The 25,284-nt window shown below is 44.0% G+C and overlaps 1 long non-coding RNA gene across 4 annotated transcripts in view; it reads left to right on the forward strand.

Moving 5' to 3' along the window:
* The window catches only part of LOC103674092, a 46,382-nt gene that overhangs the window by 13,489 nt on the left and 7,609 nt on the right, over window positions 1-25,284 (forward strand). For 2 of the 4 annotated variants that reach the window (XR_005836773.1, XR_571551.2), the window contains exons 5-6: window positions 4,429-4,533; window positions 6,777-7,022. This is a non-coding gene — a long non-coding RNA (uncharacterized LOC103674092). Of the gene's footprint in view, window positions 1-4,428; window positions 4,534-6,776; window positions 7,023-17,165; window positions 17,207-25,284 lie in introns of those variants that run through there. The other 2 variants (XR_571553.2, XR_571552.2) reach the window with 2 other exon arrangements.

The following is a 25,284-nucleotide window of genomic DNA, read 5'->3' on the forward strand; positions in this document are numbered from 1 at the left end:
TCAGATCTGTCCCTGCCCACATCTGACGTCAATTCTGCTCTGTGTTGTTACAAGGAGGAAAGCTCCTGCCCAGGCTGAATTCTGACATTGGCTGTGCATAGGTCGTGGCAATCAACTAAGTGCTTCTACGTAGTTGGGGATAAGCCCACGATACATGTGGACCCCAGAAATTCTTCCCCAGATGTCCTGGCCCCTAAGTCAGATGATGATAGCAGCCGTTATGATTTCTTTCCCTAAAAATTATTTTTCTTATGTCTTGGGTTTCATTGTAAAACTAATATTATATTGCAAATTTTGGTAACACGGCTGTTAAGTTTTTTGTGTATTTCCTTAGAGACTTTCTTTCCCTTTATTGGGTATATATATTTTTAAGATTGATTGATTTGAAAGAGCGCCCAGGTGTGCATGCGTGTGGGGGCGGGGCAGAGGAGGAGCCGCAGAGGTGGAGAGAGAGAGAATCCCAAGCCGACTCCCACTGAGTGCAGAGCCGGACGGGGCAGGGGTCCTCGATCTCACGACCCTGAGATCATGACCTGCGCCGAAATCAAGAGTCGGAAGCTTAAACTGATGGCACCACCAGGCGCGTGGGTATTTTACTTTTTAAATATGATTGTAATTATATTGTACGTGCAATTTTATACTTTTTTGCACTTGACATTATATAAAAGCATTTTACTTAGGAAAATAAAAGAAAGTAAGGCTTGTTGTGAAACAGGCTTTTACACACATAGACACATGTAATGGTGGCCACTTTGGGTTCACTACCACACTTTTAAAGACAGATATGGGGCAAAAGTAATTCTTTTTATTACAGTTTTATGATAGTGAAGGGAAATCGCACTTGCTTTCTGTATTGACGTTGAGGGGCAAGTCACATTAAAATGTGCGTATCTTGATTTAGTTTTTAAAGTGCTTGCAAATAGAGTTGTATTAAATGAAACCTTTCTGCAGCAAGTGGGGTGATAAAATTTTCCATCCGTAATTTTAAATCTCGGGGGAAAGTTTCCACCAAATGGAGAAGCAGCTACTATAGATGGTGTATGTGTAAGGCGAGTGTATGTGTACGTACGTGTGTGTGTGTTGTGAATGCCCTTTGTAACCACGACTTACTTGTGCCATTTCATTACCTGCCATTTCAGAAGGCCGACATTTTACTTACAATGATTGAATATTTATAAACATTTTAAGGATGTTTGACATTAAAGTAAGATGCAATTGGCAATGTCAATGTAAAAATTTATTTTTTTAAATTTATTTATTTGAGAGCGAGCACAAACAGGGGGAAGGGCAGAGGCAGAGGGAGAAGCAGACTCCCCGCTGAGCAGGGAGCCTGTCACGGGGCTCGATCCCAGGACCCCAGGATCATGACTTGAGCTGAAGGCAGACACTTAACCAACTGAGCCACCCAGGTGCCCCTCTATGTAAGAATTTAATTTTTAACGTAGATGTGAAGGGTTTACTAATCAGAAATTATAAGGCAGTAGAAGCAACCAAAAGTTAACGATTAGAGGGTGGCTAATTACATAATAGTACACCCACTATCTTGAGAGCACACCAAGCAGCCATTACAAATTAGAATCATAAGCACGATGTTGCAACATGAAAACCACCCCTGCTACATGATGTGAAAAAGCAGAACTAGAAATTTCATGTATCCCTACAATTGTTTGCTACAATGCCTGGCACCCAGGAAGTATTCAATAAATGATTTTAATTATTTGTCACAATGTAAAAAAAAAAAAAGTATGCCTATGGAAAAGAGCATCAAGGGACCACACCAAAAATAACTGATTTTTGTGCTGAAGGGGTGGGATTTTCTTCACACTATAAATTATATTCTCTTCATTGTTTGTTTGTTTACAAATTATATTTTCTAAAGAAAAATTTGATAATGCAAAAACCAAGAACCCCATTCAAAATGGAATCAAAAGATGGACAGAGGATAGACACGTGCTTCTCCTAGTGAAAAACTAAATGAATCAAACAAATGAAAAAATGCTCAGTCTCCCTCCTAGTGAGAGAAACGTATGTCCTAATTAGCCTGACACATCCTTCCACTTCTGTCAGATTGGCAAAGTCCAAAGAGTTTGATAACACTGTGTTGCAAGAATGTAGGGAAACAGGTGCTCTTATACCTTGCATGTGGAACTGCAAAATGGTACAAGTCGCAGCTAGCAATTTGGCATTATTATTATTTTTTTTTAATAATGATTTTTTATTATATTATGTTAGTCACCATACAGTACATCCCCGGTTTTCGATGTAAGGCTCGATGATTCATTAGTTGTGTATAACACCCAGTGCACCATGCAATATGTGCCCTCCTTACTACCCATCACCGGTCTATCCCATTCCCCCACCCCCTCCCCTCTGTAGCCCTCAGTTTGTTTCTCATAGTCCATAGTCTCTCATGTTTCATTCCCCCTTCTGATTACCCCCCCTTTCTTTATCCCTTTCTTCCCCTACTGATCATTCTAGTTCTTATGTTCCATAGATGAGAGAAATCATATGATAGTTGTCTTTCTCTGCTTGACTTATTTCACTAAGCATTATCTCCTCCAGTGGCATTATTTATTAAAGCTTAAAATGGACATGCCCTTGATCTACTAATTGTGCTTCTGGGAATTGATCCTACAACCTACTTACATGTATACAAATAACATGAAAAAGTCTATATATTGCAGTGTTGATGTAATATCAAATTCTTGGAAACAATCCAGGTGTCTACTAATAGGGGATTTGTTTAAATAGTTCACCTGAGGGGTGCCTGGCTGGCTCAGTTGATAGACTGTGTGACCTTTGATCTCAGGGTTGGGAGTTCGAGCCCCACGTTGGGTGTAGAGATTACTTAAAAATGATTAAATAAATAGTTCAAACGATGGAGCCTTCTGTAGCCTTTTAAAAAGGGCTAAATGCGGGGCGCCTGGGTGGCGCAGTCGTTAAGCGTCTGCCTTCGGCTCAGGGCGTGATCCTGGCGTTCTGGAATCGAGCCCCACATGGGGCTTCTCCATTAGGAGCCTGATTCTTCCTCTTCCACTCTCCCTGCTTGTGTTCCCTCTCTCGCTGGCTGTCTCTGTCAAATAAATAAACAAAATCTTTAAAAAAAAGGGGGGGGGGGCTAAGTGCGTAACAGTGAACAGGATTCAATGTATTGTGTTAATAAGTAGCAAGCGCAGGGTGTAGGACAGTGTGCCCAGTGTGTTCTCCTTTGTGTAAATAAGAAAGGAACGTGTCTATTCTGCACAGACTATCTCTGGAAAGATGCACAGAAGTTTCTGCAGTGGCACCTGGAGTGGAGGGTGGGATGGGGTCCCCTAAGAACCAATGAGAAGGAGTCTTTGCATTTAAACCTTTTTTTTTTAAAGATTTTATTTATTTATTTATGTGACAGAGAGACAGCCAGCGAGAGAGGGAACACAAGCAGGGGGAGTGGGAGAGGAAGAAGCAGGCTCATAGCAGAGGAGCCCGATGTGGGGCTCAATCCCGGAACACCGGGATCACGCCCTGAGCTGAAGGCAGACGCTTAACCGCTGTGCCACCCAGGCGCCCCTGCATTTAAACCTTTTTTATACCTCTTGAATTTTGCAGCTTTGTACACATAACCAAAAAGTAACTAAATAAAATAACAACTTTTTAACTTAAAAAGATGCAAGAATGTTATCACTATTCTTTTAGAACTCAATAAAATCTTAGCCCTCTGGGGGCACCTGGGTGGCTTAGTTGATTGAGCGCCCAGCTCTTGGTTTCAGCTCAGGTCATGATCTTGGGGTTCTGGGATTCCCTGAGTCGGCTCCACACTCAGCAGGGAGTCTGCTTGAGGATTCTCTTTCCCTCTCCCTCTGCTCCTCTCCCTGTTTTCGCGTTTTCTCTCTCTCTTTCTCAAATAAATAAATACATAAATCTTTAAAAAAAAATCAAAGCCCTCTACAGGGTTTCTTAGTTCAGGCTTGCAGAGGTCACCTGGATCCATGGGATGGAAGCGGGAAGGTTTTGAGGTCTCAGTTCTGATCCTGCCTCTGACTCAGCGGCCACGGTGACCGGTTTCTTCGTGAGCCTTCCTTTCTCATCAGTGGAGTTGGATTAGGTAATCCTTAGAGTGCCTTTCGCCCTGTGAGTACCTTTTATAGTTTACAGAAAAGAAGATATCATGCTCAAACATTTGTTAAAGCAAATGTTTTACTGAAGTAAAAGCGCACAAACGGTAAGTGTGCACCTTGGCTAATAAAAGGAACACACCTCTGTAACAGCCAGCACCTCGGCGGGTGGCAGGGCATCACCAGCACCCCTGCAAATGCCTCCCAGTCCGCTGCCACACCCCAAGGCAACCATTATCCTGACTCCATAGGTTAGTCCGGCCAAGGACAATTACAAGCAAATCATCCCAGCACCCTACAGCAACTGTTCTCACATTTGCACTTTCCTTTCCAGTCTTTTCAAGGTGTAAATCCCTGCAGAAGGTTGCCAGAATCCAGTCGACACCCCTGCTCGCTTCCACCCCCTGCCAACTCTTCGCCATTTCGAATCTCATGGCAGGTAACCATTAATACTGTTTTCCTTTTGGCTGCCCATTACGATGGTAAAGGAAAAATGCCGTTTCAGACGTTTCTAGACGAATCATACGGGAGCAAAGTAAACACGTGGATGAACTGCCTGGAATTCACTCTCATCAGATAAGGGAAAAATCCAGGCTGTCTTCTGGTGTCTGCGCTCACATAGCCTGGGGCGTGTGTCCTGGTCCCTGGGCCATGGCTCCCTGGCCTTGGGTTCAGTGGAAACTCTGGATTAGCCGGCTTCCTGGGCACGCCAGCTCTCGTGGTGAGGGGAGAGGCAAGAGGACGGGGAGTCCTGGGCCCGATAGGGGGCCTGCCATCCCTGCTGCCCCCAGAGACTGTGTCAATGAGTGACTGTCACGTCAGACCTCCCGGTTTCCACCTTGGCTTTCACGCCAAAGTCCACATCGTGTCTGTTGCTAGTGTTGAAAGGCCTGTGGATAGTTATGAAAAGTTTGCTGCGAGGACACAAAGCTGCCACCCTGGGCTTGAATGGAATGGGTGGGATTTGGGGGTAAGGGGCGTGTTTCCGAGCTCCTGCCTGTTCCCCTGCCCCACCCCCACTGCCAGGAGCTGACGGCTGGTGTCATCAGTGATTTATGGCCAGTGGGGCCCAGCTGTTGGGGTGGCCGGGGCAGCTGCTCAAGGTTAAGCGGGACTCATGTGCGGGACACCAGTCATGGGATGGCCCCAGTGCAGTTGTTCCCTCTCGGGTCAAGGGGGCGATCATGTTGCCAGGCTGGGAGCCAGTATGAGCTAAGGGAAGGCTGCAGGCTCCCCGCCCCCAGCCGCACTCACCTCGCTACAGCTGAGGCCCAAAGCTCTGCTGGAAGTATGAACCCCCCTGGTAGCCCATTGAATCGGGGGCTGGCTGACCCAAGCGGATGTTTAGGAGTCCTGGCCCAGCCCTGCAGGGATGTGGTTCTCAGGCGCTGCTCCCCATTGCTGGAGCTGCCACCTGATTGTCACCGAACACGGGCATACACCAGGGCAAGGGCCGAGAGCCAAAGAGGACATCCAGCTCTTCCTAGAGCCCCAACTGTGCCTAGGCCCCATGCCAAACGCTTTGCTTGCGTGTCCTGATCGAACTTGCAACAAGCCAGTGAGGTTGATTTTACGAATATTCCCCTGAACCTCTGGCAAACCGAGGTTCAGAGAGGTTAAGGAAACTGATTGAGACCACAGAGCTGGCTGCCTGTCTCTGGAGCTCGAGCTTGTCTCCTTTTTTTAAAAATGATAATTTATTATTATGCAGCATTTTATTTATTAATTTTTTAAGTAAACGCACTGCTCCATGAGGGTCTTGAACTCATGACCCGGAGATCAAGACCTGAGTCCTCTCTAGACTGAGTCAGAGCTTGTGACAAACCACCGTCAGGCACTTTGCACAGGCTGGTATTCAATCCCTGCGTCAATGCAAAAAGGCCAGCAGTACTGTCCTCACTTGGGAGTGGAGGAAGCAGGCTCAGTGTCTTCTCTAACGTCGCTCAGGCAATGAGCGGCAGAGCTGAGATTGTCCCCGGTGTGCTGGACACCAAACTCCATGCTTGTTTTCCCACTCCTTCAACCTACCCATACCTCCCCACTGCTTCAGGGAGCCTTCATCAGAGCCCACTGTTGACTTTTTGGCCAAAAGTGCAGGACAGTCTGCCTGTACCTTCGTGCCCACTCCACTGCCCTTGACAAACTTAATCCCCCTTTCCCAAAACACTCTCCTTTCTTGGCCTCTACCAGTCCACACCGCATAGGTTTCTTCTACCCTACTGGCTGTTCCTGTTTAGCCTTGTTTCCTGAATCCCCCTACCCCTTCCCTTCCTCTAAGCAGGAAGGGGCTTAGGACTCCAACTTTTTTTTTTTTAAGATGTTATTTATTTATTTGACAGAGTGAGAGACAGCGAGAGAGGGGACACAAGCTGGGGGAGTGGGAGAGGGAGAAGCAGGCTCCCCGCTGAGCAGGGAGCCCGACGCGGGGCTTCATCCCAGGACCCTGGGATCATGACCTGAGCTGAAGGCAGATGCTTAACGACTGAGCCACCCAGGCGCCCCTCAGGACTCCATCCTGAATTCTCTTATCCCTTTACACATCTTTCCAGTGAAAGCTCACCCCCCCATCTACAGGTCCATAACTTACAAATTATTTCTCTTCATTCCTTTTAATAACCAAATAATATCCCACTGTGTAGGTAGGCGACAGTTTGTTTATTCATTCATCCATTTTTTTTTTAGGGGAATGGTGAGGGACTGAGGGAGCGAGAAGAATCTTAAGCAGGCCGACGCTCAGCACAGAGCCCAACAAGGGGCTTGATCACATGATTCCAAGATCATGACCTGAGCTGAAACCAAGAGTCAGACGCTTAACCCACTGAGCCCCTAGGCACCCCTATCCATTAATCTATTGATGGACATTCATGTTGTTTTCCCTTTTTAGCTATTATGAACAATGCTGCTATGAATATTCATGTATAAATCTTTGTGAGCACTGGTATTTTCATTTCTTTTGAATATATACCTAGGAGTGGAATTTCTGGGTCATATAGCAACTCTATGGGGCTTTTTAATATATAAATATATTTTTTTTTAATTTGGAGGGTATATTTTATTTTAGTTTATTTTTTTAAGTTATCTCTGCACTCAATGTGGGGCTCGAACCCTGAGATCAAGAGTGACATACTCTACGGACAGCCAGCCAGGTGCCCCAGGAACACTTACGTTTAACTTCTCAAAGAACCGCCCAACTGTTTTCCACAGCGCTGCACCATTTTGCATTTCCGCCATCACTGTGTGAAGGTTCCAATTTCTCTCCATCCTACCAACGCTAGTTTTTGTCTGATTATAGCCTTCCTAGTGAGTGTGAAGTGCTATCTCATTGTGGTTTTGATTGGCATTTCCCTAATGGCTAATGATGTTGAGAATGTTTTCATGTGCTCATTGTCAATTTGTACATTTTTTTAAAGATTTTATTTTTAAGTAATCTCTACATCCAATGTGGGGCTCGAACTCACACCCCCGAGATCAAGAGTTGCACGTGCTGCCCAAGCCAGCCAGGCGCCCCTGTACATCTTCTTTAGAGAAATATCTACTCAAATCCTTTGCTCATTTTAAAATTAAATTATTTGTCTTGTTATTGAGCTGTAAATGTTCTTAATATATTCTGGATACAAGATATGCAATTTGTTTTTCCATTTGGTGGGTATCTTTTCCCTTTCTTGATAGTGTCCTTTGGAACACAAGTTTTAAATTTCTGATGAAGTCCACTTTATAAGCCTTTCTTTGATTCTTGTGTTCTTAGTGTCATATCTAATAAACTGTTTCCTAACCTGAGGTCATGAAGATTTACTCCTGTATTTTATTCTGAGAGTTTTTATAGTTTTAGCCCTTACATTTAGGTGTATGGCCCATTTCGAGTTAATTGTTCTGTACAGTATGAGGTAAGGGTCCAACTCCAATATTTTGCATGTGCATATCCAGTTGTCCTAGTACTATTTTTTTTTAAGATTTTATTTATTTATTTGAGAGAGAGAGAGAGACAGAGCATGAGCAGGGGAAGGGGCAGCAGGAGAGGGAGAAGCAGGCTCCCCACTGAGCGGGGAGCCCAACAATGGGGCTAGATCCTGGGGCCAAGCTCATGACTTGAGCCGAAAGCAGACGCTTAGCCAACTGAGCCACCCAGTCACCCCGGATTGTTTTAATTTTATTTTTGGAATGTTCCTTGCTGGCCGATGGAAATACAATTGATTTTCATACATTGATCTTGTATCCTGCAACCTTGTTAAACTCATTAGTTCTAATAGTGTTTGGTGGGTTCCTTAGGATTTTCTATGTACAAGATCATCTCATCTGTAAAAAGAGATAGTTTTACTTATTTCATTCTAATCTGGATACCTTTTATTTCTTTTTCTTGCGAATTACCCTAGCTAGAACCTCCAAAACAATGTCAAAGAAAAGTCGTGACATTGGACATCTTTGTCGTCTACTTCATCTTAGGGGGATGTCATTCAGTCTTTCACCATTAAGTTTGATGTTAGCTAGGGGTTTTTCATAGATTCCCTTATTCAGGTTGTGGGAGTTCCCTTCTATTCTTAGTTTGTTGAGTATTTCTGTCATGAAAGGGTATTGGGTTTTATCAAATGCTTTTTTTTTTTCCTGAATCTACTGAGATGATCATATGGTTTTTTGTCTTTTATCCTATTAATGTGATATGATACACTAATTGATTTTGAATGTGTGTTAGGGGTCCCCAAGACCACCTTCAGGATTGATGAATCACAAGGAGGACTCCTAGGATTCAGTATATAGTCATACTCACAGCTAAGCTTTATGATAGTGAAAGGATACAGAGCAAAAGCAGCAAAGGGAAACAGCACATGGGGCAAAGTCCAGAGGAAATCAGCCACAAGCTTCCAGAGTACTCTCCTAGTAGAGTCAACGTGGGAGACGCCTAGTTCCTCCAACGAGTCATGGCAACATGAGTGAAATGTTGTCTGCCAGGGAAGTTTATTGGATAACTTCAATGCCCAAGATTTTCAATAGGGTCTGGTCCTGTAGACACCCTCTACGTAGCATGTGCCAAAACTCGGACTCCAGAAGGAAAGCAGGTATTTAGCATAGGCCACCCTGTTTGTACAGTGCAGACACAGTGAACCACTCTTACCAGTCCTGAAATCCACGTTCCCAGATGCCAGCTAAGGGCCAACCTCATAAGCAGGCACTTCTAAGGAGAGCAGTCTCAAGCTCATCGTGCTAAGTCCCTTCTGCAGAAGACATTAAACCAACCTGATAAGCCTGGGATAGATCCCGCTTGATCATGATGTATAATCCTTTTTATATATTGGATTCAGTGTCCTAGTATTTCGTTCAGGGTTCTCATGTCTAAATTCGTCAAGGATATCACTCTGTAGTTTTCTTTTCTTGTGATGGCCCTGTTTGGTTTTGGTATCTGAGTAATACTGGCCTCATACACTGATTGGGAAGTGTTCCTTCCTCTTCTGTTTCTTGGAAGCGTTTGTGGAAGACTGGTGTATTAGTTTCCTATTGCTACTGTCAAAAATTACCACAAACTCAGTGGCGTAAAATCACACAAATTTATTCTCTTACATTTCTGGAGACTGAAAACCCAAAATGAGTCTAAAGAGCTAAAATCAAGGTGTAGCGGGGCTGGCTCCTTCTGGGTGTTCCAGGAGAGAATCTATTCCTTTCCTCTTCCAGTTTCTAGAAGCTGCTTATGGTTCTTTCCTCCATCCTCAGTGCCAGTTTAGTAGGTTCTCTTTGGGCTCTGCTTCCTTCCTCACATGGTGTTCTAACTCTATTCCATTACCCCTCCTCTAAGGACCTTTGTGATTACACTGGGCCCCTCCCAATAATCCAAACTGAATCTCAAGATTCTTAACTTAATCACATCTGCAAAATCCCCTTTGCCATGTAAATTAGCATTCATAGGTTCTTCAGATTAAGACATGAATACCTCTGGAGAGCCATTATTCAACCTACCACAACTGGTATAATTCTTGGAATGTTTGGTACAATTCACCAATGAAGCTATCGGGGACTGGGCTTTTCTTTGTAGGATGTTTTTAATTATTAATTTGATGTCTTTACTGGTTATATTCCTATTTATAGTTTGTTGCTTCTTTTTTTTTTTTTTTTAAAGATTTTATTTATTTATTTGACAGAGATAGAGACAGCCAGTGAGAGAGGGAACACAAGCAGGGGGAGTGGGAGAGGAAGAAGCAGGCTCATAGCGGAGGAGCCTGATGTGGGGCTCGATCCCAGAACGCCGGGATCACGCCCTGAGCCGAAGGCAGACACTTAACCGCTGTGCCACCCAGGTGCCCCTATAGTTTGTTGCTTCTTGAGTCAGTTTGAGTATTTGTGTTTTCCTAGAATTTACCCATTTCATTTAAATTATCTAATTTGTTGGAGTAAGGTTGTTCAAATTGTCCTCCTTTTTTTCCCCTTTTTTAATCAGCTTTATCGAGGTATAATTAACAAATAAAATTGTATACACTTAAGTTGTATAGCATGACGATTTGACATATGGATACTTTGTGAAATGATTACCACAGTCAGGTTAATTAATACATCCATCACCTTAGAGAGTTGCCCATTTTGCATGTGTGGTGAGGACACTTAAGGTCTACACCGTTAGCAAATATCAAGTACACAATACAGTATTATTCACTGTAGTCACCATGCTGTGCATTAGATCCCCAGAGTTCATTCATCTTATAACTGAAAGCTTGTGCCCTTTGAGCAGCATTTCCCTATATACTCTCCTCTTATGATCTTTTTTATTTTTCTAAGTTTTATGGCTATGTCCCTTCATTTATTTCTGATTTTTGTAATTTTAATCTCCTCTCCTTTTTCTGGGTCAGTCTAACTAAAAGCTTATCATTTCTGTTGATCTTTCCAAAGAGCCAACTTTGAGTTTTGTTGATTTTCTCTTTCTTTTTTTTTTCTGTTCTTTAGTTCATTTATTTCTGCTCTAGTCTTTATTATTTCCTTCCTGCTTCTTGCTTTGGGTTTGGTGTGCTCTTTTCCCCCACCCTAGTTTCTTAAGGTGGAAGTTTAGGTTATTGATTGAGATTTCTTTTTTAAAAAATAGGCATTTATAGTTATAAATTTCACTCTGAGCACTGCTTTACCTACATCCTATGTTTTGGTCCTTGACATTTAAGAGGCAATGTAATGTAGGGGTTAAGGTCACAGCCTCTGAACTCACACTCCCTGATAGCTCTGCTGTTTAGTAGCTGCTTGGCCTAGGCAAAGCCTCATCTGTAAAATGATGTAATAGCAATAGTAAATGCCTCTTAGAATTGTCATATACATATAAATACACATACAGCATATAGAACAATGTCAGAAAATAGAAAGCTCTCAATGAGTGTAGCTGGTGCTATTTATTCAGTGAATATTTGTAAAATCCCCTCTATGGGGCAGGCTCCGTTTTCATCAGGGGGGACAGAATGATAAACAAGGCTAGAGCACTACTCTCCTGGCATTTGTGTTTCATAAATGGGAGAGACAGGCAGACAGACAGACAGAAAATTAATAAGGGACTAAATAAGTAAATTAATTAGGGGAATGCGTTATATTGAGATATAAAACAGGGTGATGTGCTAAAGATTGGCTGAGGGGCTCCTTCATGTTGGGAGAGGGGGTGAGGGGAGGCCGTATCTAAATGAAATCTGTCAGGGACAGAACATGCCAGGCTGAGGGAAGGGCTCATGCCAGGGCCCTACCACAGGAACAAAGAGTGGAATATTTGAGACCCCTTGGGAAGGCTGGAGATGGGGACAAGGAGAGAGTGTATAAGAAGTCAGTCTACGTCTTTTAAATGGCTTCATGAGATTCCAGAATCTAGCTGTTCCTTAATTTTTAAATATTCTCTTATTGATGGTTGTTTTCCAATTTGTTACTATTTCAAACAATGCCCGCACACCAGGTGGGTCTTTGTGTGCTCATGGGAATCTCTGAAATAGATTCCTAGGGGTGAAATTGTTGGGTTGTATTACTTTTTAATTGGAAACAATGTTATTACAAAATAAATAAGGGGGGGCGCCTGGGTGGCGCAGTCGTTAAGCGTCTGCCTTCAGGTCAGGGCGTGATCCCGGCGTTCTGGGATCGAGTCCCACATCAGGCTTCTCCGCTAGGAGCCTGCTTCTTCCTCTCCCACTCCCCCTGCTTGTGTTCCGTCTCTCGCTGGCTGTCTCTGTCAAATAAATAAATAAAATCTTAAAAATAAATAAATAAATAAATAAATAAACAAATAAGGGACCATGGGATGGAAAATGGGGCTGACACCACAGACACATTCTAGAAGACTCTCATGTGTGGGGAAGTTTAGCCTTGGGGTAGCAAGAAGATACTGAATAATAAACTAGAATTATCATTTATTAAGAGCTAACCATGTGCTTGGCACTCCACTTAACTTACATGCAAATTCATATCTCGTCCTCATAAAAACGCTCTGCTATAGAACTATTGGTCTCCACCATTTTACAGCCAAGGAAACAGAGACTGAGTTAAAATAACTCGCCAACAAAAGTCACATGGCTCATAAGAGGTGTAGTCTGGATTTGAACCTGGGAATCTTGACTCCACTTTTAAGTTTAAGCACTATATCTAGTGGTTGAAGAGCTGGGAATCTGGAGACACTATTGGTGGGAATGGGTCCAAGGCAGACTAAGAGCACAGTGTCTACTTCTTCATAGGTGAGAGTACCTCTGAGAGTTTTGAAAGAAAACATTGATTAGCACCCAGGATGCCTTGAAATTAATAAATTGTAAAAAAAAATCTCCACATATTCATGCATCTTGTCAGTTGCCTTATAATTAACATGCTCTTTCATTTTTCCCATTTAATACAACTTTTAGATGGACACATGTTACCCAGAATAAAAATCACATCTCTCCCCCTCCTTGCCTTAGCTGTGGCCGTGTTTAAGCTCTTGTGGGTGGGATAGAAGTCGAGGTGCTGTCTGGCAGCTTCTAGGAATAGGAAGTAAGAGACTGTGGGTGTCCCCGTGGCCTCCTCCTTCATCTCTCCCCAAACGTCTGCCTGGACTGCAGATGCTGTCTTGGTGCTTGAGGACAGAGACCACCCGTCATCAAGGGGGCATGGGCCAGAGATATAGAAGCAGTCTGAGCAGGGAATTTAGTATAGCTGGCTGAGCTTCTATTCCTGCCCCGGGCTGCGTGCATCTAATATTTTCTATTCTGTCCTTAAAACAAAAAGTTGGCTGCGACCCACCTGACTTGACAACACGCTCATGGGTCACAAGTTCCAGCAGCCCTTGGAAGGCAAGCTCCAAACAAGGCAGGAATACTGGAGAACTAGTTGGGAAAATTCAGTCTTCCTGTGTGTTGGGTGCTGTTTGCTGCTTTTCAGAGTCTTGCTGGAGCAGGGTGCGGGCTGAAGCTCTCCAGTCTTTGGCAGAGGTAGAAAGGAAGATACTCCACTCGGGGTTCACAATCCAAGTTGTCCAAGAGTTCCACAGTGTGGAGACGACTTCCACAGCTGAAAGAAGCCATCTGTTTTGGTATTTCAAACCTGAGCAACTATAGGGCGTGGCATGGGAGCAGTAGCAAGAGATTAGACTAACTTTCCCCCAGAGGCTACGAGCCCAAGGCAAAAACAAGATTAAAGGATGTTGCTCTCCCACCCTATTTCAGAGGGAGTGAAGATGGCTGCCATTAGGCTCTACACAGAGGCTCATTTGTAAAAGACCAAAGTACCCAGGCTTAAAAGTTTTATCTAGATGAGATCCTTGGCTGTGGTCATTTGCACTTGAAGCAAATAGTCTGTAAACCATTTAAGTGTTTGAAAGAATTATATCACCAAAGAAACCACTGGCTTGGCCTGCAAACATCTGTGACTGTTCAACCAGTGAAGCCATTCCCAGGCTCCAAAACGTGCACCAGCACGGGGTCGACCCAGGGAACTGTGTAGCCCCACTAGGCCATCTCCCCATTGCCCACCTCTCTGGTGTCCATGGGGGATAATGGAAAAAGAAAAATCTCCCAGAAGGAAGAACTAGCAGGTGTCAGATAAGTGCACACAGGTACTAATTCTACTGCCCGAGAAGGGAATCTTCCCCGTTCCTACCCAGAAGAGGTTATTGATTGCAGTGGACCATCATCTGCTGTGTGTTTCATAGTGTTCAATTTTCAGAATGGTCATTTGTGTGTGTGTGATTATCTTGTTCCTACACCACTAGTATATATTTAAAAGAGAGTTCGTCTTTTAGTTTGTAGGTTGCCCCTACATCTGGATCTGATGGATGGTTATAAGCTTCAAGCGGGATGTGGTGAGATTTGGGGGTTCTTTACTGGGTGGCAGGTGAGTGTGCTTCATGTGTGGGAAGAAGGATATATATATAGGGTGACCATGTGACAGACCACCCAAACTAGAACACTTTTTAAAATTTTTCTATTTTTAATATTATCTATTCATATGTTAATGTCAGTATGCACCCGTGTTTATTTTATTTTATTTTATTTGTTTATTATTTTTTTCTTGCCAACTTCCTTAGTTTCTTTTTTTTAGTTTTTTTTTTAAGATTTTTTATTTATTTATGTGACAGAGAGACAGCCAGCGAGAGAGGGAACACAAGCAGGGGGAGTGGGAGAGGAAGAAGCAGGCTCATAGCGGAGGAGCCTGATGTGGGGCTCGATCCCATAATGCCGGGATCACACCCTGAGCCGAAGGCAGACGCTTAACGACTGCGCCACCCAGGCGCCCCCCGTGTTTATTTTAATAGCATTATTTAGGTATAATTGGCAAACAAAAAATTGCACATATTTAAAGCATACAAATTGAAAACTTTTTAAAAAAGATTTTATTTATTTATTTGAGATAAGAGTGAGCAAGAGAGCAGGAGCAGGGGTGCAGAGGGAAAGGGAGAAGCAGGCTCCCCACTGAGCAGGGAGCCTGACATGGGGCTCCATCCCAGGACCCTAGGATCATGACCTGAGCCAAAGGCAGACACTTAACCAACTGAGCCACCCAGGTGCCCCACAAACTGAAGAGTTTTGACATATGTATATATCCATGAAACTGTCACCACAATAAAGATAAGGAACATACGTGTCATGTCTTCCCAAAACTCCTTGTGTCCCTTGGTAAACTTGCTCTCCTGTCTCTCCCTATACCCCCCTTGCCTGGCAACCACCAATCTACTTCTGTCACTATATATTAGCCTGCATTTTCTAGAATGTTACATAAATTTTATATAAATCTATGTATAAACACAGTATATACTCTTGTCCGTCTTCTTTTGTGCAGCGTGATAGAGAGTCATCTATGTTGTTGTATGTCTCGGCAGTTTATTCCTTTTTATTGCTGAGTGGTGTTTTATTTTTTTCCATTTTTTAATTTAAATTCGATTAATGAACATACACTGTATTACTGGTTTCAGAGGTAGAGGACAGTGATTCATCAGTCTTATATAACACACAGTGCTCATTACATCACATGCCCTCCTTAATGTCCATCACCTAGCTACACCATCCCCCCCACCCCCTCCCCTGCAGCACCTTTAGTTTGTTTCCTATGATTAAGAGTCTCTTATAGTCTGTCTCCCTCTCTGGTTTCATCTTATTTTATTGTTTCCTCTCTTCCCCTATGATCCTCTGTTTTGTTTCTTAAATTCCACATATCAGTGAGATCATATGATAATTGTCTTTCTCAGATTGACTTATTTCACTTAGCATAATACCCTCTAGTTCTATCCATGTCGTTGCAAATGGCGAGATTTCATCTTTTTGATGGCTGAGTAGTATTCCAGCTGAGTAGTGTTTTATTGTGTAGATATACACAGTGTGCTTATCCATTGTCCTGCTAGTGTACATTGGCTTATTTCCAGTTTCCACAGGGAAAGCTGCTCTGAACAGTCAGTATTTGTATGGACATTTATGCCTCTTTTCTCTTTGTAAATATCTCAAGCTTTTGTTTTTCCCTTTTCTTTTATTATGGTAAAATATGCATATTATAAAATTCACCAACTTAACAATTTTTAAGTGTTTAGTAGCATTAAGTACATTCACATTATTGTGCTATTGCAGCCATTTCCAGAATTTTTCATCATCCCAAATAGAAACTCTTTACCCATTAAATAATAGCCTCCCCTTTCCCCCCTCTCCCCCAGCCCCTCATAACCACTTCCTGTCTCTATGAATCTGCCTATTCCTAGAATATAAGCAGAACCATACAGTATCTGTCCTTTGTGTTTGGCTTCTTTCCCTGAGCATAATGTTTTTGTAACATGAATTTGTACTTCATTCTTTTTTATGGCTGAATAATATTCCATTGTACATATATTCCACATTTTGTTTATCCATCAATCTGGTAATGGACAGTTGGTCATTTCCCTCTTTTGGCTATTATGAATAATGCTGCTATGAATATGGGCGTAGAAGTAATCTGTTTGTGTCCCTCCTTTCACTTCTTCTGGGTATATACCTAGAAGTAGAATTGCTGGATCATATGTTTCTATGTTTAACTTTTTGAAGAACCACCAATTTTTCTCCTGTTTTTCACGGAGAGAAAAAGAATGCTGTCAATAATTATGTGGGAAAACAGTGTAAACCATGACTATCCCATGCAAATTGAAATGTACAATCACCTTTCATATGCATAGATATAGGTGTGGGACATGGCAGAGAAAAGTATTGGTTTTCCAATTTATGTTTTCCACTTTCTGTAAAATTTATATGTGCACATGGCCACTCAGAATGAAGGCCATATTTCCAAGGTTGCCTTGCAACAAAGTGCAGCCATGTAAACTATATTCTGGCCAAGGAGATATGTGATGGCAGGTGCACCTTCTGGGGAGAGCCCGTACAGGAAGGGACATGCTTCCTTCTCCCATTTCTTCTTTTCCAGGCTGTGATGGAAATGCGATGGCTGCTAGTTCTCAGAGCAGAGATACTTGGGAAAGAAAATTCATAAGGCAGAGCAAGAAGGTGGAAGGAGGCTGGGCCCCTGATACCAGCTGCAGTCCCTAACACCAGTCCTGGGCCACCTACCTCTGGACTTTTACTGGAGAAACAAAGAAATTCTTGTTTTGTTTGTTTTGAGGTTGTCTTTTTTTTTTTTAAGATTTTATTTATTTGACAGAGATAGAGACAGCCAGCGAGAGAGGGAACACAAGCAGGGGGAGTGGGAGAGGAAGAAGCAGGCTCATAGCAGAAGAGCCTGATGTGGGGCTCGATCCCAGATCGCCGGGATCACGCCCTGAGCCGAAGGCAGACGCTTAACCGCTGTGCCACCCAGGCGCCCCTGTTTTGAGGTTTTCTACTCCTAATTTTTACAAATACTCTTAGTAGCTAGTCCATGATTATTTTAATGCTCTAAATGTTACTGTTCTTAGAGTAAGTGTGGAAATCCAACCCAGTCTCTGGCTTTCTTTGGTTGGTTCAACCCTAGACTATTTTGAGTTCCCTCACCTTTTACATCTCCTCCCGGCCTTTTCTCCTTGGCCTTTTGCTCCCACTTTCATGGCAAAAAAAAAAGCCTCTCAGCATCAACACTCAGAGCCCACTCTCTGCAGCGGCTTGTTTTCACTGGCACCGGGTGAACCTGGCCTTGTCCTTACAGCTGCAGAAGCAGAGGCTCATGGTTCTTCACTTTCTATGCCCTGGGCTCCAGCTCTGCAGCCTCTCCCTGCTAGTTCTTCACCGCAATTCCTCAGTCTCTTCAAACCATCTCCTGGCACTCTGTCACACTCACAGAGAACTGGGCATCTGGGCCCCAGGCAGGGCCAGCTAGGAGAAGGCACCTGGACAGAGAGCTGATGGTGCTAGCGATTGCCGTGGGGTCATGAAACTCTCCTCACCATCAGGATGGTCTCAGCACCTCCAAAATCTCAGTCCCTGACATCCCCATCTAGTTGACTCCATGCCCCACCCCTCCCAGACAACCCCCCCAACCCCCACCCCCACCCCCGCCACCTTTCAGAAGCATGGAGCCTCCCCATGCCTCTTGTCTCTTTCTCCTTCCTCTCAGGCTTACCTTAATCATGCCACTTTTCCTACAGGCGGTAGGCCCCACTATTTGCTACCTCTCCAGCATCTTTGACTCCTGTGTACCCAAGCCTACCTCCTCTACGGCAGGAGTCAGCAAACTTTTCTATAAAGGGCAAGATAGCAAATATTTCAGGCTCTGCTGGCTTTCTTTCTTTGTGGCTAGAAAGCCACTATAGACAATCGGTAAATGAATGGGTGGGGCTATGTTCCAATAAATTTTGATTTACAAAAACCAGCAGCTGCCCTCTGTAGTTCCTGCCCCTGCTCTGGGGCATTGTTCCACCAATTATTCCTGACTCCTCCTGGATTTTTAATTTCTTCCTCTATGCCAGTTTCTTCTTCACATTCTGCAAATATGTGCAAGTCTCTGCGTCTTAAAGGGGAAATAGCTGAAAGGGGGGAGAGGATGAGTCAAGGGCAAGGGAACTCAGAACAGTTTGTGGCTGAATTTAAAGAAGGCAAGAGACTGAAAGTGATTTCAGTGAACATATATCAGGAGCAAGTCCTTGTTTTGTGGAATCTAAAAACAAATGAACTAACACACAAAAAGCATAAATAGACCCATAAATACAGAGAACGATCTGGTGGTTGGCAGAAGCAAGGGGAGTGAAGAGGTGAGCAAAATGGGGGCAGGGGAGTGGGAGGTACAGGCTTCCAGTGATGGAATGCGTAAGTCACTTACGGGGATGAAAGATACAGCATAAGGAATAAGTCAATGGTATTGTAATAGTGTTGCATGGTGACAGATGGTAGTTACATTTGTGGTGAGTATAGTATAACATATAGACTATATTGTACACCTGAAACATTGTAACATACAATGTAACATACAATGTAACATTGTATATCAACTATACTTTTTAAAAAAGAGGGGGGTGGTGCCTGGGTGGCGCAGTCGTTAAACGTCTGCCTTCGGCTCAGGGCGTGATCCTGGCGTTGTGGGATCGAGCCCCATATCAGGCTCCTCCGCTGTGAGCCTGCTTCTTCCTCCCACTCCCCCTGCTTGTGTTCCCTCTCTTGCTGGCTGTCTCTATCTCTGTCAAATAAATAAATAAAATCTTTAAAAAGAGAGAGAGAGAGAGAGAGAGGTGCGTGGGTGGCTCAGTCAATTAAGGGTCTGATTTTGGCTTAGGTCTTGATCTCAGGGTCCTGGGATCGAGCCCCACGTTGGGCTCTACACTCAGCAGAGCAGGGAGTCTGCTTCTCTCTCTTTTCTGCCCCTCCCTCTATTTGTGCAAGTGTGCTCGCTCTCTCTCTCTCTCTCTCTCTCTCTCTCAAATAAAGAAACTCTTTTAAAAAATACAAATAAAAAAGAAAGAGAACCAATCCTTGTAATTATCATATCTAAAGCATAAAAATGATAAGAAACCAGCTCTTTTACCAACCAGAGTAGTTTCCAGAGCCCCGCTAAAGACCTGGATCATGTAGGATTAGGTTTGGCTGCCAGAAATGGAAAGTACAAAATAGCAATGGCTTAAACAAGATAAATAGAAGCCGAGAGACACACAGCCTATGGAGGGAATGACTCTCCACAATGTCAGGGACCCTGGCTCCTTCTATCCTTTCGCTGTGCTATTCACACCCTCCATTCCCGAGATCACTTCATGGCACCACATGGCTGCTTGAATTCCAGCCACTAGTTCTCTTTTTCTAGTCAGCAGATAGAAGAAAAAGGTAAAGAGGTGAGCGCATTCCCACTGTGGGGGGCAGCCTCTATAGTGGTGCCCAGTTATCCCTGCCTCCCAGTATTCACATCTTTGTGTAATCCTCTCTCCCCAAGCGTGGGCTGGGCTTATTTATTTGCTTGTAAGGGATAGACTACAGGAGAAGTAGTAGGATGTTACTTCCAAGATTAGTTCATTAAAAGATGATGGTTCTATCTTGGGTGTTTTCTTTCACTTTCTCTTGATGGCCCACTTTGGGGAAATCCAGCTGCTATGTCATGAGGCAGTCCTGCATAGAGCCCCATGTTAGTAAATTTAGAAATGGATCCTTCCTTTGAGGACTGCTCAAGAGCCACATGAGTGAGCTCAGAAGGAAACCCTCCTCTTGTGGAGCCTTTAGGTGACTGCAGCCCCTGCTGACAACTTGATTACAGCCTCACCAGAAAGAACCACCCAGCCAAGCCACTGCTGGATTCCTAACCTACAGAAACTTCAAGAAACTAATGTTTGTTGTTTTTCAGCCACTTAGCTTTGGGGCAATTTTTTATGCAGCAATGGACAATTACAACATCCCTGTTTAAGGATACTTCTCAGAATTTGCTTTCACCCATCATATCTATATTTGATTGGTCAAAATTTATTCCATGACCACACCTAGTTGCAAGTAGTGCTGGAAATATAGTCTTTATGGGGAGGGTGGCCAATGCCTGGCTCAAAATTGAGAGTTCTACAGAAAGAAGGAATATTGGAGGCTACCTACAGTCTCTGCCAACCCCTAGAACATGACAGTGACCAGAGGAATGGTTTGAGATGATTAGCGTAAGCCTAAATTCTGGAACTAATATCACTCACTAGAAAAATGAATTTCCCATGCTGCCTCAAATGGAACAGGATCAAATGCTGGAGCTGGGAATGGGGTCAGATTCCCAAGCTTCTCTTGGGCTGCCTGGGGAGGTGCAAACACCCGAACAAAACCAAGGTTCTGGTTGGAAGGAGGAAGGGGGACATGAACACTGGGAAGTCAACCAACAGCATCCTCCCAGACTGAATATAAAAGGTGATGACTTTCTTCTCACTTTCCATGGTCTCCGTAGGAGACAGACACAACAGACTGATGTCACACTTTGCCCAGCAATCTTTTGATCCAGCCCAGACCCCACTCTAAGGTTGAGACCCCACATATCCAACTTGCTTGCTGCCATCCGTTCGCGGTCTTTCCACAGGTCCCCCCGTCCCAGGCTTCCCCCTCTGTGTTCATTTGTTAGGGCCGCCGTAACAAAATACCATAGGCTAAGTGGCTTAAAAAAACAGAAATTTATTTTCTCAGTTCTGGAGGCTAGAAGTCCAAGATCAAGGTGCTGGCAGGGTTGGTGTCTGTTGAGACTGCTCTCCATTTTGCAGGGGGCCACTCTGAACAATTTTCATAATATCACATGTATGTTGTTGTTTTTCTACACCAAAAACCAGTTCTCCAGCTCTCTGGACATCAACTGGGCATCCAACAATTCCATTTAATTCTGACACTAACTACCCAGAGTTAGCATCGGAGGCCATAGATTAAGGGCTCGGTCCCATGAGAGAGTGCCCCCTACTTCAGAAGCCAATCACAATTCCCAGGCCTCCTCTACTTTTGACAGAGGCTATAAATTGGGGGTTCCCACGACCCCCTTCTTAGGTTCAATAAATTGCAAGAATGGCTCACTTAGGAAGGCCACTTCCTGTTATCTGTTTATTATAAAGGCTGTGACTTAGGACAGGCAAATGGAAGAGGTACATAGGGCAGGATATGGGAGGATGGACTTGAAACTTTCATGCCCTCTTTCTGGGTGTACTACTCTCCCAGCACTTTGATGTGTTTGCCAGTCCAGAAGCTCTACAAGCCCCATTGTTTAGCACTTTTATGGAAGTTCCGTTATAGAGGCATGATTGATTTAATTATTGGCCCATTGAGATTAACTCAATCTCCAACCCCGTCTCCTCCCCAGAGGTGGGGGTTGGGGTGGACCTGAAAGTTCCAATCACATGGTTGGATCCTTTGTCAGGGGAGGATCCTGAAGCTATCTGTGGGCTAGGGATGCACCAAGAGTCACCTCATTCAAATAAACCCAGGTGTGGTTGAAAGGGGCCAATTATGAATAACAAAATATGGTCCTCTCACCCCTATCACTCAGGAAATTCCAAGGATTTTAGGAGCTCTGTGCCAGGAACTGGGGACAAAGACCAAATACATATTTCTTACTTCACAGTATCACTTTGCCTTCTCTGTGTCCTCACAGGGCTTTTTTCTTGTGTACCCAAATCCGTGGTATCTATTTCTCTTATTAGGACACTAGTCATATTAGATTAGAGCCCCACCCTACAGCCTCATTTTAAACTTAATCACCTCTTCAAAGATCTTGTCTCTAAATATAGCTACATTCTGAGATGCTGGGAGTAAGGGCTTTATGAATTTAGGGAGGGACACCATTGAGCCCCTAATATCATCTTGCTCCAGAAATCTTCACCTGCATTTATTCACAGACTCATCCAACAAACATTTGCTGAACCTATATAGAGATGGCACTTACAGCCTGCCCGAGTATAGAGAATGGTATGAGAGGGCCAGGGACTGAGATTGGGGATCTCAGCATCTTAAACGCAGAGGAAGAAGACCCAGAGAATGAGACAGAAGGAGTAAAGACCTCCCCTTCCTGGCCTGTGGATCCTCCCTTGTTCCCCTCTCTCACTTCTCTGGTTCTGCGAGCCGCCTCTGTAAGCCCTTTCTCACTTTGAGTCCCCCTCTGCCCCTTGAGACTCCCCATCCCTCCTGGCAGGGGAGCAGTGCCACACCATCTCCTTTCTGGCGCGTTCCCACTGGATGTCAGTGGAGCCTTCCTCTGCTTGGGCATCTACTGTTTTCCAAGGTGATTGGGGGCAAGATGGAGCACCAGACTCTTACAGGGGGGAAAGTGTTAGGCATTTCCTCTTCAGTTTGATTGCTCTGTACCAGTAGTAGCTGTAGCTGTTTCGCTCCTCAGTTACCAAAGGGCAAACTCATCTTATCACCACGGAATTTCTTTTCCTGCAACTCAATACTGTCTAGTCATATGAAAAATACAATTTCCTCCTATTGATAGGATTTTGCCCTGTTCCTTGAGAAATGATAAAGATTTCCTGGTCTTTTGATCCCAAGGATGCATTTGCTCTCCTTCTGGGGATTTTTTTCATAAAAATGATTGCATGAAAATGCCCCCATCTAAGCTACCAGGGAAGGATGGTCCCATTCTGAACTAGATCTTCTCTGATTCTCAAATTTCTCCTCTAATCTCAAGAGGGTTTGGTTCACTCTGCCATACTACTGAAACTGGAAGAAGGGATAGGCACCAGAGGCGTACAGGTATGGGGATTTGGTAGCAGGGATGTGAACCAGTTGTCTTTGGAAGCTTTATCTTTGCTTTGTAAGGTAGGAAGTGAGGCCATCTACTGAGAGTGAAAGAGGAAGGCAAGGGGAGTGCACAGTTCAGCAAAAGAAGGTTAGCGATCATCCTGTGCAGAGTGGGCAAGAGAGCTGACCAGAGATGCTCGGGAATGTTCTCAGCATTGTTGAAGGCTCAGGGAGGGGTGACCTCGAATTTTAAGTCATACCAGTTTGTATCCACCCTCTACAGCTGCCTGTTGCATCACTGCCTCATCTCCCTGCTTCCTTTTAACTGGTTATGGCACTAGTGTCCCCTATCTGGAAACCTCAACCACACATGTAACCAGCCACTCAACCACCAACCTTATACATTCAATTGCCTAAATACTCCTCAAACACATCCCCTCTCATTTTCTGTCACCATGCAACAGCTTCCTCACTGCACTCTCTGCTCCTCTTCTCTCTACCCTCCACCCAGCTATTAGAGTGACTTTCCAAAATGCTTTCCAAATTCTCAAATTTGATTGTGTCACTCCCCTACTTAAAGCCCTCCAGTGGTTCCTTGTCACCTATGGGCTTCATTCTAAGAGCAGCAGGAGCCCTTCAGAGGGCTTTGAGCTGTAGAATGACATAATTCAAATTAGATTTCTAGAAGATCACTCTGGCTTTTGTGTGGAGAATGAATTTGAAATGGAGCAAGAGTAGAAGCAGGGAAACCAGTGAAGTCTTGTAATGTAGGAGAAATAGTGGCTTAGATCACATGCTGGTAATGGGGATGACGATAAGTGGACGGATCTGAGACACGTTTTTAAAATAGGATTGATCACCTTTGCCAATGACTTGGATGTACAGTGCATGGGAGAGGGAAGTGTTATGAAAACCCCCTACTGCTGGGGACTCCCTAATTCCTTGGCTTCTGCAGCCCTTCACCCTTCCCTTCTCTATAACCATGCCTCCCCATCTTTCCATCACTCTGCATTCATGGCCTGCTCCTTAAATGGGTGTGCTTCTCCAAGGTCCATGACCCTCTTCCATTCCGTCTTTATCAGCGCTCTCTGGGAGTGCTCCTTTACCCTGTAGCTGCAACTCTTAACTATATGTTGACATTTTCCATGCCTACATCCCCGTTCTCAACCTATTTATCATGCTCCATGTCAGTATTTCTATCTGCAATAGGCACTTCAAGTTTCACATGTCCAAAGTGGAAGTTGTTCTTTGACCCTCAATTATGCCCCCATGTACTCTTGACCTTAGTGCTTTCACCATCTCCCCAAATATTCCTCACTATATACTAGCACGTCATCATCTTCACCTTTCTCTCCATTACCCCCCAAATGCCGTGAGCCAACAAATTCCATGGTCTTCAGATATGCTTCTCATTCAGTGTTTCTATCCATTTCCAAAGCCACTGATTTATTCATTATTTCTTGCTTGGACTATTCTGACCTCCATGAACTGCTTTTTCTCTAGCTTTTTCCTCCAGGTCTCTGATGCTTAGAATTAATATTTCCCTGAGGTTGTTGCACATATGGCTTGGTCAAAGTTCAGGTGATATCACCAGAAGCCATTCTTCTACCTCCTCCCTGCTCTGCTTCCTCTGCGCTGACTCAATTCCTAGATTCCTACATTCCATTCTCTTCCTGCTGGCCTTTCTCATTCAAATCCACAAATTAAAGACCTAAAATTGAACCTTACTGGCTGTGAATGGCCATGTGTGTGTCATGAACCTCCACTCGAATGAATCCGTGTGTTTGAGAGTACAGTATGTTCTCATTGGCTTAGGATGAGGTCACACGCACCCTTGGTAAAGGGTAGAAGTTTCACCCAAAGCATAATGGTTGAGAGTGGAGAAAGAATGGTTCCCTAAAAGCAAAACCAGGGTACCATGATCACAAGAAGGCAGATGTGATGCTGGGCATCGTCTACTACAAGGTTCCTCTTCCCTATCCTTCTTCTTGTTGAGTGGTACTACCTTCAATTTAACCACCTGAGGTGATCCTTGGTGCACCCATCAAATCCCACTGAATTCCAAATCAAATCTATTTTTCCTTTCTGTCCTCAACAACTGGTTGCTAGAAACTATTCCTATATGCTCACAAGCATTCATTTCCTTCAACCCTTAACACGTTTCCCTGGCCTATTGACTTTGG

Source organism: Ursus maritimus, unplaced genomic scaffold, assembly GCF_017311325.1.
Source record: "Ursus maritimus isolate PB19 unplaced genomic scaffold, ASM1731132v1 scaffold_21, whole genome shotgun sequence".
Taxonomy (NCBI): domain Eukaryota; kingdom Metazoa; phylum Chordata; class Mammalia; order Carnivora; family Ursidae; genus Ursus; species Ursus maritimus.